Source organism: Dendropsophus ebraccatus, chromosome 6 (assembly GCF_027789765.1).
Source record: "Dendropsophus ebraccatus isolate aDenEbr1 chromosome 6, aDenEbr1.pat, whole genome shotgun sequence".
In the NCBI taxonomy this organism is placed as follows: domain Eukaryota; kingdom Metazoa; phylum Chordata; class Amphibia; order Anura; family Hylidae; genus Dendropsophus; species Dendropsophus ebraccatus.
In genome coordinates this window covers 31,790,062-31,804,935 of record NC_091459.1, presented here as the reverse complement: position 1 = coordinate 31,804,935, position 14,874 = coordinate 31,790,062, and the positions used below count along the sequence as shown (strand labels likewise).

The 14,874-nt window shown below is 42.6% G+C and overlaps 1 long non-coding RNA gene across 2 annotated transcripts in view; it reads left to right on the top strand.

Annotated features, from left to right (window-relative positions):
• The window catches only part of LOC138794739 (uncharacterized), a 71,668-nt gene that overhangs the window by 45,681 nt on the left and 11,113 nt on the right, over positions 1-14,874 (top strand). Inside the window, exons 1-3 of one of the 2 annotated variants that reach the window (XR_011363487.1) lie at positions 6,109-6,148; positions 10,092-10,197; positions 13,996-14,070. This is a non-coding gene — a long non-coding RNA (uncharacterized lncRNA). Of the gene's footprint in view, positions 1-6,108; positions 6,149-10,091; positions 10,198-13,995; positions 14,071-14,874 lie in introns of those variants that run through there. The other variant, XR_011363486.1, reaches the window with a different exon arrangement.

Sequence of the window (14,874 nt, the reverse complement as noted above, 5' to 3'; positions counted from 1 at the left end):
CCATCCGAACCCGAACGTTCAGTATTTGATTAGCGCTGGCTGCTGAAGTTGGATAAAGCTCTAAGGTTGTCTGGAAAACATGGATACAGCCAATGACTATATCCATGTTTTCCACATAGCCTTAGGGCTTTATCCAACTTCAGCAGCCCCCGCTAATCAAATGCTGAAAGAGCATGCTCGAGGTTCGCTCATCTCTAGATACAACTCCATTTTTTCTAACCGACCTGTCTTGTCTGACCTGACTTAAAAATAGTGCACCTAATAAAAATAATAATATAAAAACTGCAATACCACATAATGAATATATGTCTACATGCTTAAAAACACGTTAGGCTGGATTTACTCTACGTTTTTGCAATCTGTTTTTTTTTTCTTTTAGTAAAGAAAAAAAAAACAACGGATGAAAAACGGATGCATTTGTGTGCATCCATTTTGATCCGTTTTTCCCTTGACTTCCAAAAAAAAGGGATCAAAATGTAGTCGACCTCATTTTTGTGTCCGTAAAAAAATACGGATCCGTTTTGATCCGTTATCAAAAGCATTCTTAGGCCATGTTCACACAACGATTTTCAATGGCCGCTATTGATTACTCAAAATAACGGTTGTTGTTTTAAGCATCAAATACTTGGATACTTGCATACTTGCCACTGATGGCCATTGGTACATTATTAAAGTTTAGGTTCAAAACGGCTGCTTTTTTACACCCTTTTGGGTGTGGCTATTTTTAAATTTCCTCCACATGTTGTATAAATTATGGTGAGAGGACGGTAAGAAAAAAAAATCTAAAAACGGACGTTGTTGCCATATACGTCAATGGAAATCATTCAAGAAAATGGTCGTAATTTTAAATTAAAACCCTGGACCTTATTTGAAGAAAGAAACTGTGTATGAACATAGCCCTATAAGGTAATTTAAGGTAAAGGTATATTTTATCTTGTTTAACATTTAGACAATTTATTTGACGAGTTGCTAATGTAAAAATCCAGAATGCTTCATGGTCCAGTAGCTACCCGTCCCTGCCAGTCAAAGATCAGTAAACATTTTTATTGCCAGAGAAAACCCAAGCAGAGAAAACTCTCTGTCATGTACAGTTGTGAAGTAGCGTGAGACTGATCGCTTATCAGCTTCTATATTGCCATATTGTCTGACAGAGCCACAAACTGTACAACTGGAATTCTGCAGGAATTTGTGCACTTTGGATACCAGTTGTGTTCACCTTTCCAAACTGTTCATATGTAAGTTTTGCCTGATAAAAAAAAAACTGCTAAGCTTGCTTAAAGACAAATAAACAACAACAACAAAAAAAACCAGCTAATCTTTTGCGCAATTACACATAGATCTAATTATTTTTCATTTAAATTTCGTTTAAATTTATTTTGCTGAAATCAATAGTACAGGCGATTTTAAGAAACTTTGTAATTGGGTTTATTAGCCAAAAAAATGCATTTTTATCATGAAAAAGCAGTTTAAAGCTCTCCCCCGTCTTCATGGTTTTCTTATGGAGAGGGGAGGGATTGAGGGAGATGAGGCACCAAAACAGGACAACAAAGAGTTAATTTACAGCTACATCACCGGACTATCTCCTCTGAAGTTGGCCCTGACCGCTCTGACTTTTGAATACTGGCTTTCACACAGGTCCAGCTGTGTTATCCTTTGTTCTCTGCTCTCTGCTGGCAACTAATCTCCTTCCTCCCTCCTTCCCCCTCCCCTCTCCATAGGTTACACAGGGCTCGACTGATGTAAAAGAGTCAGGATTTGCTTGATAATAAGCAGTGAAAGAGAAAGAGGAGGGGGGGGGGGGCGACCTGGGGAAAGTGTTTTTGAATGCAGATATTGGTAAAAAAAAAAAAAAAAGACAGTGACACTTTAAGGCCATATTACAAGACTTGACCCACAGTGTAAGTGAGCACCAGTTAGATTGCCATTCCCTTACAGAGCCTATTGCACGGATTGATAATCATGTGACCAAGACTGCACGGACTTTTCTAGGTTGATCATGCAGCACTTTCTGTTAATCAGCTGTTGGCTGCACATGTCATTATACGGAGAGATATGTAGCTGACTGTGGATTATCTGTTGACATGTTTAAAGTAAGCAATCAGCCAATGCGAGGGCATTTCTTTGTTTGTCAGCTGATCACTGCCCCGCTATTACACGGGGAAATAGCTGCTGGATTTGGCCTTTAGTAATAGAGCCTTTCGTGTCTGTTCAATAGAGATGAGCGAGTACTAAAATGCCCGAATGCTCATTACTCAAGTTTAGTATTTTTCGATACTCAAGTGATCAATTTAAGTAACAAACCCCATTGAAGTCAATGGGAGACTCAAGTATTTTTTCAGGAACCTCCTATTCGGCAGAGGGAAAAGTGTCTGGTGCCCCTTAAATTCTTAGGAAGTGAAGGAAACACCACGGAAATGCAACTGGCACAGCAGGGGAGCATGCATGGATGCAGTGGCGTAGCTACAGGGGTCGCAACGGTCGCAGTTGCGACCCGGCCCGCCAGCCAGGGGGGCCCGGCTGGGCCCCCCATGCCACCTTGCTGTGTCCCCGAAGCTGCTTGCAGTGGCGCAGCTACCACGGTCGCGGCGGTCGCCGCCGCGACCGGGCCGCTACCTAGGGGGGGCCCGCGGGCCACTGCACTGCTCCCCTCCCACTCCCTCTTGTGACCGCAAGCAATGTTTTGCCTGCGATCACAAGAGGAGGCTGGGACGGGGCCGGCTGACGTGCGGGGCTGGGAGCATCAGGTAGGCAAAAAGACAGGTCCCGCGAAGCTCCGCCCCCTCCGCGGGAAGCCCCGCCCCCGCAGCGAGAAGCCCGCCAGCGCGCGTGACTAGAAGACTAGAGGAACCATTCAGGTGAGTAAAGATTTTTTTGTTTTAAAGGACATGATGGGGGGTGTAGTGGTATGGTGGTGGAACAAGAGGATGATGGGAGGTGTAGTGGTATGGTGGTGGAACAAGAGGATGATGGGAGGTGTAGTGGTATGGTGGTGGAACAAGAGGATGATGGGGGCTGTAGTGGTATGGTGGTGGAACAAGAGGATGATGGGGGCTGTAGTGGTATGGTGGTGGAACAAGAGGATGATGGGGGGTGTAGTGGTATGGTGATGAAGGAACAAGAGGATGATGGGGGGTGTAGTGGTATGAGGATGATGGAACAAGAGGATGATGGGGGTGTAGTGGTATGGTGAAGGAACAAGAGGATGATGGGGGGTGTAGTGGTATGGTGAAGGAACAAGAGGATGATGGGGGGTGTAGTGGTATGATCATGGAACAAGAGGATGATGGGGGGTGTAGTGGTATGATGATGGGGGGTGTAGTGGTATGATGAAGGAACAAGAGGATGATGGGGGGTGTAATGGTATGATCATGGAACAAGAGGATGATGGGGGGTGTAGTGGTATGATGATGGGGGGTGTAGTGGTATGATGAAACAAGAGGATGATGAGGGGTGTAGTGGTATGATGAAACAAGAGGATGATGAGGGGTGTAGTGGTATGATGATGGAACAAGAGGATGATGGGGGTGTAGTGGTATGATGATGGAACAAGAGGATGATGGGGGTGTAGTGGTATGATGATGATGAAACAAGAGGATGATGGGGGGTGTAGTGGTATGATGATGATGATGGAACAAGAGGATGATGGGGGTGTAGTGGTATGATGATGGAACAAGAGGATGATGGGGGTGTAGTGGTATGATGATGATGATGAAACAAGAGGATGATGGGGGGTGTAGTGGTATGATGAAGGAACAAGAGGATGATGGGGGTGTAGTGGTATGATGATGATGGAACAAGAGGATGATGAGGGGTGTAGTGGTATGATGATGAAACAAGAGGATGATGGGGGTGTAGTGGTATGATGATGGAACAAGAGGATGATGGGGGTGTAGTGGTATGGTGATGATGGAACAAGAGGATGATGGGGGTGTAGTGGTATGATGATAATGGAACAAGAGGATGATGGGGGGTGTAGTGGTATGATGATGAAACAAGAGGATGATGGGGGTGTAGTGGTATGATGATGAAACAAGAGGATGATGGGGGTGTAGTGGTATGATGATGATGGAACAAGAGGATGATGGGGGGTGTAGTGGTATGATGATGATGGAACAAGAGGATGATGGGGGTGTAGTGGTATGATGATGATGGAACAAGAGGATGATGGGGGGTGTAGTGGTATGATGATGATGGAACAAGAGGATGATGGGGGTGTAGTGGTATGATGATGATGGAACAAGAGGATGATGGTGGGTGTAGTGGTATGAGGATGATGGAACAAGAGGATGATGGGGGTGTAGTGGTATGGTGATGGAACAAGAGGATGATGGGGGGTGTAGTGGTATGATGATGATGGAACAAGAGGATGATGGGGGGTGTAGTGGTATGAGGATGATGGAACAAGAGGATGATGGGGGTGTAGTGGTATGATGATGATGGAACAAGAGGATGATGGGGGGTGTAGTGGTATGATGATGATGAAACAAAAGATGATGGGGGTGTAGTGGTATGATGATGAAGGAACAAGAGGATGATGAAGAGTGTAGTGGTATGATGATGGAGGGCAGGAGGATGAAGGGGGTGGTAGTATGGTGATGAAGGGGCAGGAGGAGGGGACAACATGGGGGGCATCTGTAAGGGGGATAAAATGGGGGGCCATCTATATGGGGGATAACATGGGGGGCATCTATATGGGGGATAACATGGGGGGGCATCTATAAGGGGGAAACATTGGGGGGCCATCTATAAGGTGGACTACATGGGGGGTGTATACAATAGGGCATGCACAGAGGGGGATATGTACTATAAGGGGATCACATAGTGTCAGGGCTAGCTGCTAAATGAGGGTGTAAAGGGGACAGTACAGATGTGCAGTGTGTATAGAGATGAGGATGGTGTCAGTGTGAGGAGACTAATATGTCTGTCTGGCAGATTCTGTGGATTCGTGGCTCAGACGTTCTCATAATGGCCCAGGACAGATGGAGAAGAAGATGAAAAGGGAAGAACTACGATCAGAGAAGACGTCCCCTGTGAGTCACTTGATATAACTGCACTGTAATTTATATGGTGTATAGAGCCTGTGTGGAGCTGCATCCACCTCTATATGACTGGATGAGGTGATATTGGTCTATGTACAGAGGATTATATTCAGTAGCAGTGGTGGTGTTAGTCAGTATGTGGTGGTATTAGTCAGTAGCAGCAGTGGTGTTAGTCAGTATGTGGTGGTATTATTTGTTGTTATCCGGTACTGTGTTTTATTGGATTTAGTATACTGGATTTGGTCAGTAACAATATGGTGGTGAGGGTTGTGGTGTGGCAGTAATATTTCCCCTTGTGTACTGGTAATATGGGTCTCAGTAAACAGGATTTGTTTAGTAACAATATGGCGGTAATATGTACGGTGATAATATTTCCTGTATACTGGTATTATTGGTAATATCAGTCTTGAGATATATATCTACCAATAGCATCGAGAAGGGGGGGGGGGGGCCCAAGTTGACCTCTTGCACCAGGGCCCAAGAGACATTAGCTACGCCCCTGCATGGATGCAATAAGGACTCCCTGAATTATGCCACTTTGGAAGTGCGATGTTATTATGCACCCACCCCAAGGTAAAGTCCAGTTCAAAGTGGGAAAAAAGTATAAAACGGGGTATACTTAGTCACCAACCTGAGACTGTTAGACTGTTTATCACTGGTATCATACTGTATGGCAGATGATTATTTTTGTGCTTTGTTTTCAAAAAGGGATAATACTAGGCAGCAAAATAAATGTATTCATGTTTTGGACAGTAGTGAGTACTCTATCCCCACCACTGCCGGTCGCACTAAGACAATAGTCAGACTGTATTACACTGGTACTATACTGGATGGCAGATGATTTTTCAAGAAAGGTATAACACTAGGCAGGAAAATAAATGTATTCATATTTTGGACAATAGTGAGTATAGTACTGTCAGCAAAAAAAAAAAAAAAAAAATAGCACAATATATATCGGCGTATACTCAATCCCCATCACTGCACAGTCGCACTAGGACAATGCTTAGACTGTATGACACTGGTATTATACTGTATGGCTGATGATTTTTTTGTGCTTTGTTTTCCAGACACCAGTCAGAAAACAATACATATTCAAGTTTTGTACCATAGTGAGTATACTACTGTCCGCAAAAAAGTGTAGCACAGTATACAGCAGTATATACTCAGTAATTACCCCAAGATTGCCATTTTATGCCACTGGTTAGACCGGATAACACTGGTTCTATACTGTATGAAAGATTATTTTATTTTCTCTTTTTCTAGTCCTAAAAAGGACTTTACTATAGTGTGGTATGTGGATATAACTGACAACTACTATTACCTATATACCACTATACTATCCTTTCCAGTATTGGTATATTGTATGGAATTAGCTCATTCAATCACATTCTAGAGATACTAGAGATGATGGAACAGCGCTGATGTTAAGGATCGTAGGAACTCGAACCATCAGTATTTGACTCCCGCAGTCTTCCCTTTCCGTGGGGAAGGTGGAGAGAGCCCGAGTACCACCCGGAAAACAGGGATACAACCTATGGCCCAGGCTGTATTTCTGTTTTCCAGGCGGGACTCGGCCTGTCTCCCTACGGAACGGGAAGACTGCGGGAGTCAAATACTGATGGTTCGAGTTTGTACGGACCTGAACATCAGCGCTGTTCGATCACCTCTTATTACTTCTACTAGTCCTTAAATGGACTGTTGATTGTTAAAAACTAATCTTCTACCTAACTATATCATCTAAGCCCTACACCTGCTCTGTCCCTGCTCCAGCAGCTCTCCCTGTCAGCTAAGTAACTGTAAGTGGGTGGAGCATCTGGAGACCTGAGTCTATTTACACCCAGGTCACCTGATGCAGCCGTCCAATCACTGCTATGACAGCAGTCAACATAGCTGCTATGTAGCATGACCTCCCAGTCCCTCCCATGCATGTTTATTGGCTGATTTAAGTCGCCAAACATACGGGGAGGAGACTATGAATTTTACTTGTGCACCACATGGTACTTGTTTAAGCGTTGAGTACTTTCAAGTGCTGCGATGCTCGTGCAAAATGTCTGTTTTTTTTTTTGTTTTTTTCAAATGGATCTTTGGGTTTTTCAATTCTTTTTTTAAAAGTGTGACAAATGAAGATTGTCTTATTTTTCTGTACTGTCAAGAACAGGCTCCTGATTTTGTGTGTAATGCATGTCTGTAGCAGAAAGATACTGCAGGAAGGGCATCTTGTTAGACCATACTGTTTGCCATACACTTTTTTTTTTTTATTGCAATTTAATATTGCACCTCCAAAAAAAGGGGGGGGGATTAAAAGTAATACAAACAGCTACAAGCTGATATAATGAATCCCTTAAAGGGGTTATCCAGTGCTACAAAAACATGGCCATTTTTGCACCACTCTTGTCTCCAGGTGTGGTTTGCAATTAAGCTCCATTTACTTCAATGGAAGTTTCAAACCCCACCCAATCTGGAGATAAGAGTGGGGCAAAAGTGGCCATGTTTTTGTAGCACTGGACAACCCTTTTTAAAAAGAACTCACCGTTGCTACCTGGAAAAAAAAAACCTAGAATTTGTCAGGTTGTCTTTGTCAGGTTGTACGTTGGAAAAATGACAAAAAGCATGCTGACGTACAGCTAAGCAGGACCATTGAGTTTTATGGGCCAAACCTTGGCTTCTGACTGGGTTTAGTCCATATCCCAAATGTGTGCCCCATATGTATGGGACTCTAAAACATCTGTAACAGTACTCTTTCTGGAAGGTAGATCTATGTTACATGTGATCACCAGTAGGGATGGTCCGAACCTGCCGAGGTTCGGGTTCGTACAAACCCGGACCCTTGGCAATGATTCCCGCTGTCTTAAACCTCCATGCGGAGGGTGGATACAGCGGGAGGACCGCCTGGAAAACTGGGATACAGCCACAGCCCTAGGCAGGTTCGGACCATCCCTAATCACCAGGATAATTTTCAGTGAGTGAAGGACGGAAAAACCAAACTCCATACAGTTCAAAGGGGGAGCTGTGTAATAAGCCATGTTAGCTGCCAGCTGTAAAAGCTTCTATAAGCAAGGTGTGATCTATTACCACAGGACTCCCAGCCTAGGGGATGTCAGCCTGTGGCTAGGTTCATAATATGTAAAAATGACGTGGGGGCACTGTGTGTTGTAAGGTATTAGGGGGGCACAGTGGTTTTTAATATGACACAGTGTATTATAAGTTATTAAGGGGCACAGTTTACTATAACATGGGGTCAGTAAATTATAACCGAAGAGGGCACAATATCAGTTACTAAGGGGGGCAAAGTGCATTATAACAGTTGGGCACAGTGCATTATAACTGATGAAGTGAGGCCAAGTCATTAAGGGGAAACAGTAAGTTGTAATTTATTAGGGATGAAAATAATAAAAATGTAGTTATTATGTGTTGTATACAAAAAATAACTGTGCACGGTAGAGAAGTTACCCAAACATGCTGCAGGAGCATACAGCATTGCTTACCTGTTTGCCCCTATTCTAAAATCACCAAAAATCCATTTTTGGGGGAGGGGTATGTGTGTGTATTATCTCGGTACTTCCTGGTTGTGCATTTGCTCAGTACTACAATTCCCAGAATGCATTGCTTTCCCTCAGATGTTCATCATTGTCTTGCAACCCTGTCTCCTCCCCTCCCACAGTACTCCTGCCAGTACCCACTGTAATGCAAAGAGACTTTTAGTTAGGTTATAAATAGTGACACAACTTTTCCAAGTTCGACTCCAAGATGACTGGATTCCTTTTGAGATGTGAAGCTCCCCTTTCCTTCTCTAAGCTCTCTTTTTGTAAGTACTGTACCTTCATATATTAAAGCCTAAAACTTTAATTGTTTGCCTTGTGGTCAGGGCTGTATTAACAGCTGCTGCTGCCCTAGGCACTAAACCTGAAGACGCCCCATCCACACGCACCTATTGGCGATACCAGACCTGACCAATACCACCATACCCCCCTGACACCAGATTTACTGGCAAGTCTGAACGGGAGGAGGGAAACTAAAAAAAATAAAAACAAAAAAATTAGTTTTTCTGTCCCCCTGCTCCCTGGTGCTGCCCCCCTGCAAGGTGCTGCCCTCGGCACCGGACCACGGGTGCCTAGTGGTAAATACGGCCCTGCTTGTGGTCCTAAAGAATCTTAGCCTCCCTGTAAATCTGTGGCTTTTATCAGTTACTGGGATATTACTAGAGAGCGTAGAGTGCATTTGTGTGTATGGAACTGTGGCATCCTGTCTGCTGAAAAAGACAGGTAGTGGCAGCGATTGTGAGTGGGTGCGTGGACTGTTTTAGTAGGGTGTGCGTAACACATTTTACTGCAATAAGTGAGTACAAAAGTAGAGAGTCCCTTAACAGTCATGGCCAGACATGAAACCCCCTTATGCTGCGTTTACACGTAACGATTATCGTGCGAATTTGCGCGACAACGATCGAATTCGAATGATAATCGTACGTGTAAACGCAGCGAACGATTAAAAGACGAACTAGAAATCGTTCATTTTGATCTTACAACATGTTCTCAAATCGTCGTTCGTAGTTGGCAAAAAATTCACAGACCGTGTAAACAGTCGTTCGCCGATTTAACCAATGTGTGAGATAGGCTTAAGCGATCGCAAAACAAGTTTTCCGTATGATGTATTTTTCCGTCTAAACGCTGATCGTTATGACATAAAAAAAACGTTACTCCGGCATCTTTAATCGTACGATCGGGCCAATTATCATTTCGTGTAAACGCAGCATTAGTGCTGTTGTAGAACATTTCATTGCAGTCTATTGTACAATCAGTGAGGTTGCAGCACCTGCTGCATTCACTTCTTTTGTATTTATGAGAAGCCAGCATGCTATAATCACACCTCTTTCTCCCTAAGTGTCCCAATAAAGACCCCAGAGATTTTTTTAAGGCTTCAGTGCAGTGCCTGCATATATCTGCATATTAAAGAGGCAAACAACATCTGTTATGGACTGTACATCGTATTAAAAAATAAGAAAAGTTTTGCATTTATGAAAAAAGTGATTTGTGTTTCCATCTTTGTTTCTTCCAGTCAACTCTATCTGTGATACTACCATCGGTTGACAGAGGAGAACCAACTGGCGAAAGGATGGTGAAGAGAAACTAAAAGGACAAAGGGTATTAACGAGGTTATCGAGGTATAGAAAAAAAAGAAAAGCTCTAACAACCTTAAAACAACTGTTTGTGTGTGGTATTAAAATTTAACTCCATTAACTTCAATAGAACTGTGCTGATAAATGCACAACATGCTATGTGGAGAATGGTAAATTAGACAAGAGGGGTTACGTCGCTATTTCTATGACGACTTTCTTATTAAGGTGCCAGAATGGGCCAAGTGGCAATTTTTTAAAGGGCTCCATCACCTAATAAAGTTATTTTAATGAATTACTAATCTATGTGAATGTTTTTAAAGCAACGCTATACCCACAATCTACCCCCCCCCCCCCAAACCGCTTGTACCTTTGGATAGCTGCTTTTAATCCAAGATCTGTCCCGAGGTCTGCTCGGCAGGTGATGCAGTTATTGTCCTAAAAAACAACTTTTAAACTTGCAGCCCTGTGCCCAATGGCTGTGGCCTATATTGTGTGTGCATTAGGCTGGCACACCCTCTCTGTCCCTCCTCCCCGCCCCTGTCTCCTATTCCTCAGCTGTGTCAGCACGGCACATGGGCTGGAACGTTAAGGCACCTGTGCAATGTTCAGACAGGAGAAAATGTTCTAATTATGAAGAGGGTGGGGAGGAGGGACAGAGAGGGTGTGCCAACGTAATGCACACACAATCTAGGCCACAGCCATTGGGCAAAGAGCTGACACTTTAAAAGTTGTTTTTTAGGACAATAACTGCATCACCTGCAGAACGGACCCCAGGACAGATCTTGGATTAAAAGCAGCTATTTGAAGGTACAAGCGGTTTGGGGGGGTCAGATTGTGGGTACAGAGTCGCTTTAAGTCTCATTGTTACCATTGTCATATTATCTGAAATGACTTATATTTAGCTACTAAAACATCGGATCTGCCTTAGTTTTTACTAACTAAAATAAAATAATCGCTTGTTATCAATGGACGCCGAGCAGTTGACGGCTATAAATACCTTTTTAGTCTATGAGCTTTTAGTTCACGTAAGCCTGTTCTGCAGAAAGCGTCAGTTTATATAAAGAAAAAAAAAAGGTATTTTTGATGAGACAGTCAGTCATTCTTTGGCTTCCTATTTTGGCGAACAAGGCTTTGTGTGAATAGAACATTTTCCCATGCTAAGCTCCTTCTGTAAAGTGCCTTTTCTTTAAATACACCTTTTATAATAATGTAATTTCCCTTACAATAATTGTATCAGCTATGCCAGAAGAGGACAAAATGAAGGATGCCTCTCCCTCAAAATTCTTACAAAATGCAGCGTCTGAGCTACTTTTCTGTAAGGTTACTAAAATGCTAGTGTAGTTTTGCACAACATAATTCATCCCATTAAGGAGAACAGTCTTTCAGACATTTTCTGTAAGTTGCTTGAAATAGGGGAAGAAAAAAAAAATGGTAATGACAGTATGAGCCATGAACATGCAGTATAGCCCTTGGCACCCAGGCATAGGTCTACCACTGATGATCAATGCACAATGAGTCCCCTCGGTGGAGGACAGGGAATACAAAAGACCTGGGATTCTGCAAATACATACTGGAAGAGACTTTGAAGTTTGTACAGCGTTTTCTTTTTTAGAACTGGGGAAAACAAGAGGATAGGGCACCTAGGTCTTTTTATCAGTGCGGCTACTGCAATAGGCTTTCAGCAAACCAATTAACAACTGTTTCTAATGCATAATAAAGAGAGACTTTGACAACACGGCAACGCAGAACGCTCTGTGAAACCAGACTCGCTACACGCTACTCATTAACAAACAGGCTTTGTATTAACCCGGTCTTTGCTGCTTTGCTAACAGCTCAATGAATTTTGCCACTATGTATTTAATACCACTCCTTAATTAACTTAAAAAAAATTAAAATAATATATATATATATTTTTTTATTATGCTCCAGTCTTAGCTTAGCTAGTAATGACCTCTGAGAATTCACAATGATGGAAAAAAATATATATGAAAAAAAAATATATATATATCAGCTGGTTTTAAAAGATGACTATAAGTGTCCTTTTGCAATAATCATGTTACTTCTTTTATTTGTTCTTTAGCCGTACAGCTCTTAATGACATAAATGTCTCAGCCAAGGACTGGAGTTTGAAGACAGAAGTGTTTGTATTGACACCTCACAAAAGCAATGTTATGTCCTTGAAAATTCCATAGTTAATTACTAATGGAATCACATTTTTTTTTTTTTTTTTTTAACTTTTTCTTTCTGTGTTCTCAAACTACTCCAGAGAAGGGTAGTTAGAGGACAGTGGAGAAGCCTAGAAAGGGAGAATAATAGACAGTGGAAAGGTGGGTGGGAGGATTGAGTACAAATTCCATGTGGGCAGCTCAGCTGCAATAATCCCTTTTCTGCTTTTGGTCCAAGCAACACATGAGAACACTTCAGCGTCTTTCATCATTATTTGTGGCCCTTTGTAGGGAGCATCTTATATCCAAAGCTATTTCAGCAATTAATTTAAAAAAGGATGAATAATGATTTATCGTTAATAGTAACTGAAACCAAATCCACTAAAAAAGCCAGTTAAATGAATACTACATACTGTACCTGATAGTGTGAAGTGTTAGACCGGAGGAAAGAAACATGTTGTCCCAATGTAATTAATATTGTTGATCGTGCAGTATGTAGTTACAATGGTTGAAGCAAAAGAAAACATCATAATAATTTCTTTATTTATATAGCGACAACTTATTCCGCAGCACTTTATATAGCTTGTGATCACTCAGATCAATCCCTGTCAGTATTAAAGGGGTTATCCAGCGCTACAAAAACATGGCCACTTTCTTCCAGAGACAGCATCGCTCTTGTCTCCAGCTTGGGCGGGGTTTTGCTGCTCAGTTCCATTGAAGTGAATGGACCTTAATTGCAAACCGCACCTGAACTGGAGACCAGAGTCGTGTTGTCTCTGAAAGAAAGTGGCCATGTTTTTGTAGCACTGGATAACCCCTTTAAGACTCACAAGCTAAGCGGAAAATCCACCTAAGTCTGAAGAGGAACCCACTCAAATGTGGGGAGAACATACAAACTCCTTCCAGGTGTTGTCCTTGGTGGGATGTGGACTTAGGATCCTAGTGTTGCAAGGCAAAAATGCTCACCACTAAGATAAATAACGCTACAATGTAGAATAAAATGCAATATAGGGTATAAACAATGAACCAGTATTAATGCAATATCATAGTCAATCTAATATACTTCAAGAGACTGTCAGCAGGATTATGCTGTCCTATCTAAGGGTAGCATGAATTAGTCAGAAAAAGCTGAACAGAATGATGTATCACTTACTTTGTTCTGTGCAGCTGATACAGAGATCTTCTCCTGAATAACATGGACAATAAGTAGTCCTCTCCATTATGTGCATGAGCCCAGTAGTCCTGGATATTCATGAGAAGCAGAAAACTCCGCCCAACGGATTGGCAGTTATCTATCCATGCTGTGTATAGGCAGTCAACCTTTATACAGCAGCTGGAGGGCGGGGGGAGAGGTGTGGTAAGAATCCTATTCTCCTGCATATTAGGAGAACGGCTGAACAGAATGATGTAAGTAATACACTTATCTGTTCAGCATTTATATCACTAGTTTATGCTGCTCTCATTTAAGGCAGAATAAACCTAGTGACAGATTCCCTTTAATGATAGTAAATTAGTATTTAGTATATCCTTTATTTGCTTTCTGTGGGTAGGTTCGCATGGTGATGCTACCGCATTACACCATGATTAACGCTGTGTAAGGCCGCTGAAACGTGCTGGCGTCTTGTTGGGGCTAATGGCAAGATGGTGAGAAAAATAAAGTTATTCATTTATCACTTAGCTGGACCTTGGACTTTATTATTGGATTTGAATCACACACCGTTGGAGAGTCCATGCCGCATGCACAGTGAAAGCGGTAAGCTGGCGTTTTCTCTTGACTTCATGCTACCTTATTAAGCCGGAACTCTGTTCACATGCACAATACTTACTGGCAACATGTAACGTGTACCCTGTGGCTTCACCATGACCCTACTTTCAACCGTTCTTGACCTCTTAATTGCAGTTATTATTGGGTTGCACTAAATAGCAGTAGTTATTTAAACACACACCTAATATTAATGTTGAACTCTTTTATAGGTGAGGTGAGGTAATTTTATCTCAAGCCCCCCCCCCTATTAAATTTGGGGCGACAGCTGGTTCTCAGAACTCAGTGATTCGTTCTGCTTTCTATCACATCCTTTTTCTGCCCACTCAACAATTCATTGGCTGAGGTGGGTCACCACTGGGATTACCACTGCAGTCAGTACTTGGCTGTGTGTGAGAGGTTTTTGCGTGCAAAAATATCATAGGAAGCAGGAAGAAGCTGAGAATAGAGTGAAATGTTTTGTTCTACACAATAGGTGATGACTTGATAAAGATCTCTACTCTATTGATTGTTAACATTAGAGTTACCTGACTAATAGGTCACCAGAGCCCTTGTTTTGCCAAAACAAGTTGCACCCTTTCGGACATGGACACCGCAAGATCTCTAAAGGTGTTCTGCTGTATTTGGCATGTTAGCAGCAGACACTTTAAATGGGGTTGTCCAGCGCTACAAAAACATGGCCACTTTCTTCCAGAGACAGCACCACTCTTGTCTCCAGTTCAGGTGTGGTTTGCAATTAAAGGGGTTATCCAGCGCTACAAAAACATGGCCACTTTCCCCCTACTGTTGTGTCCA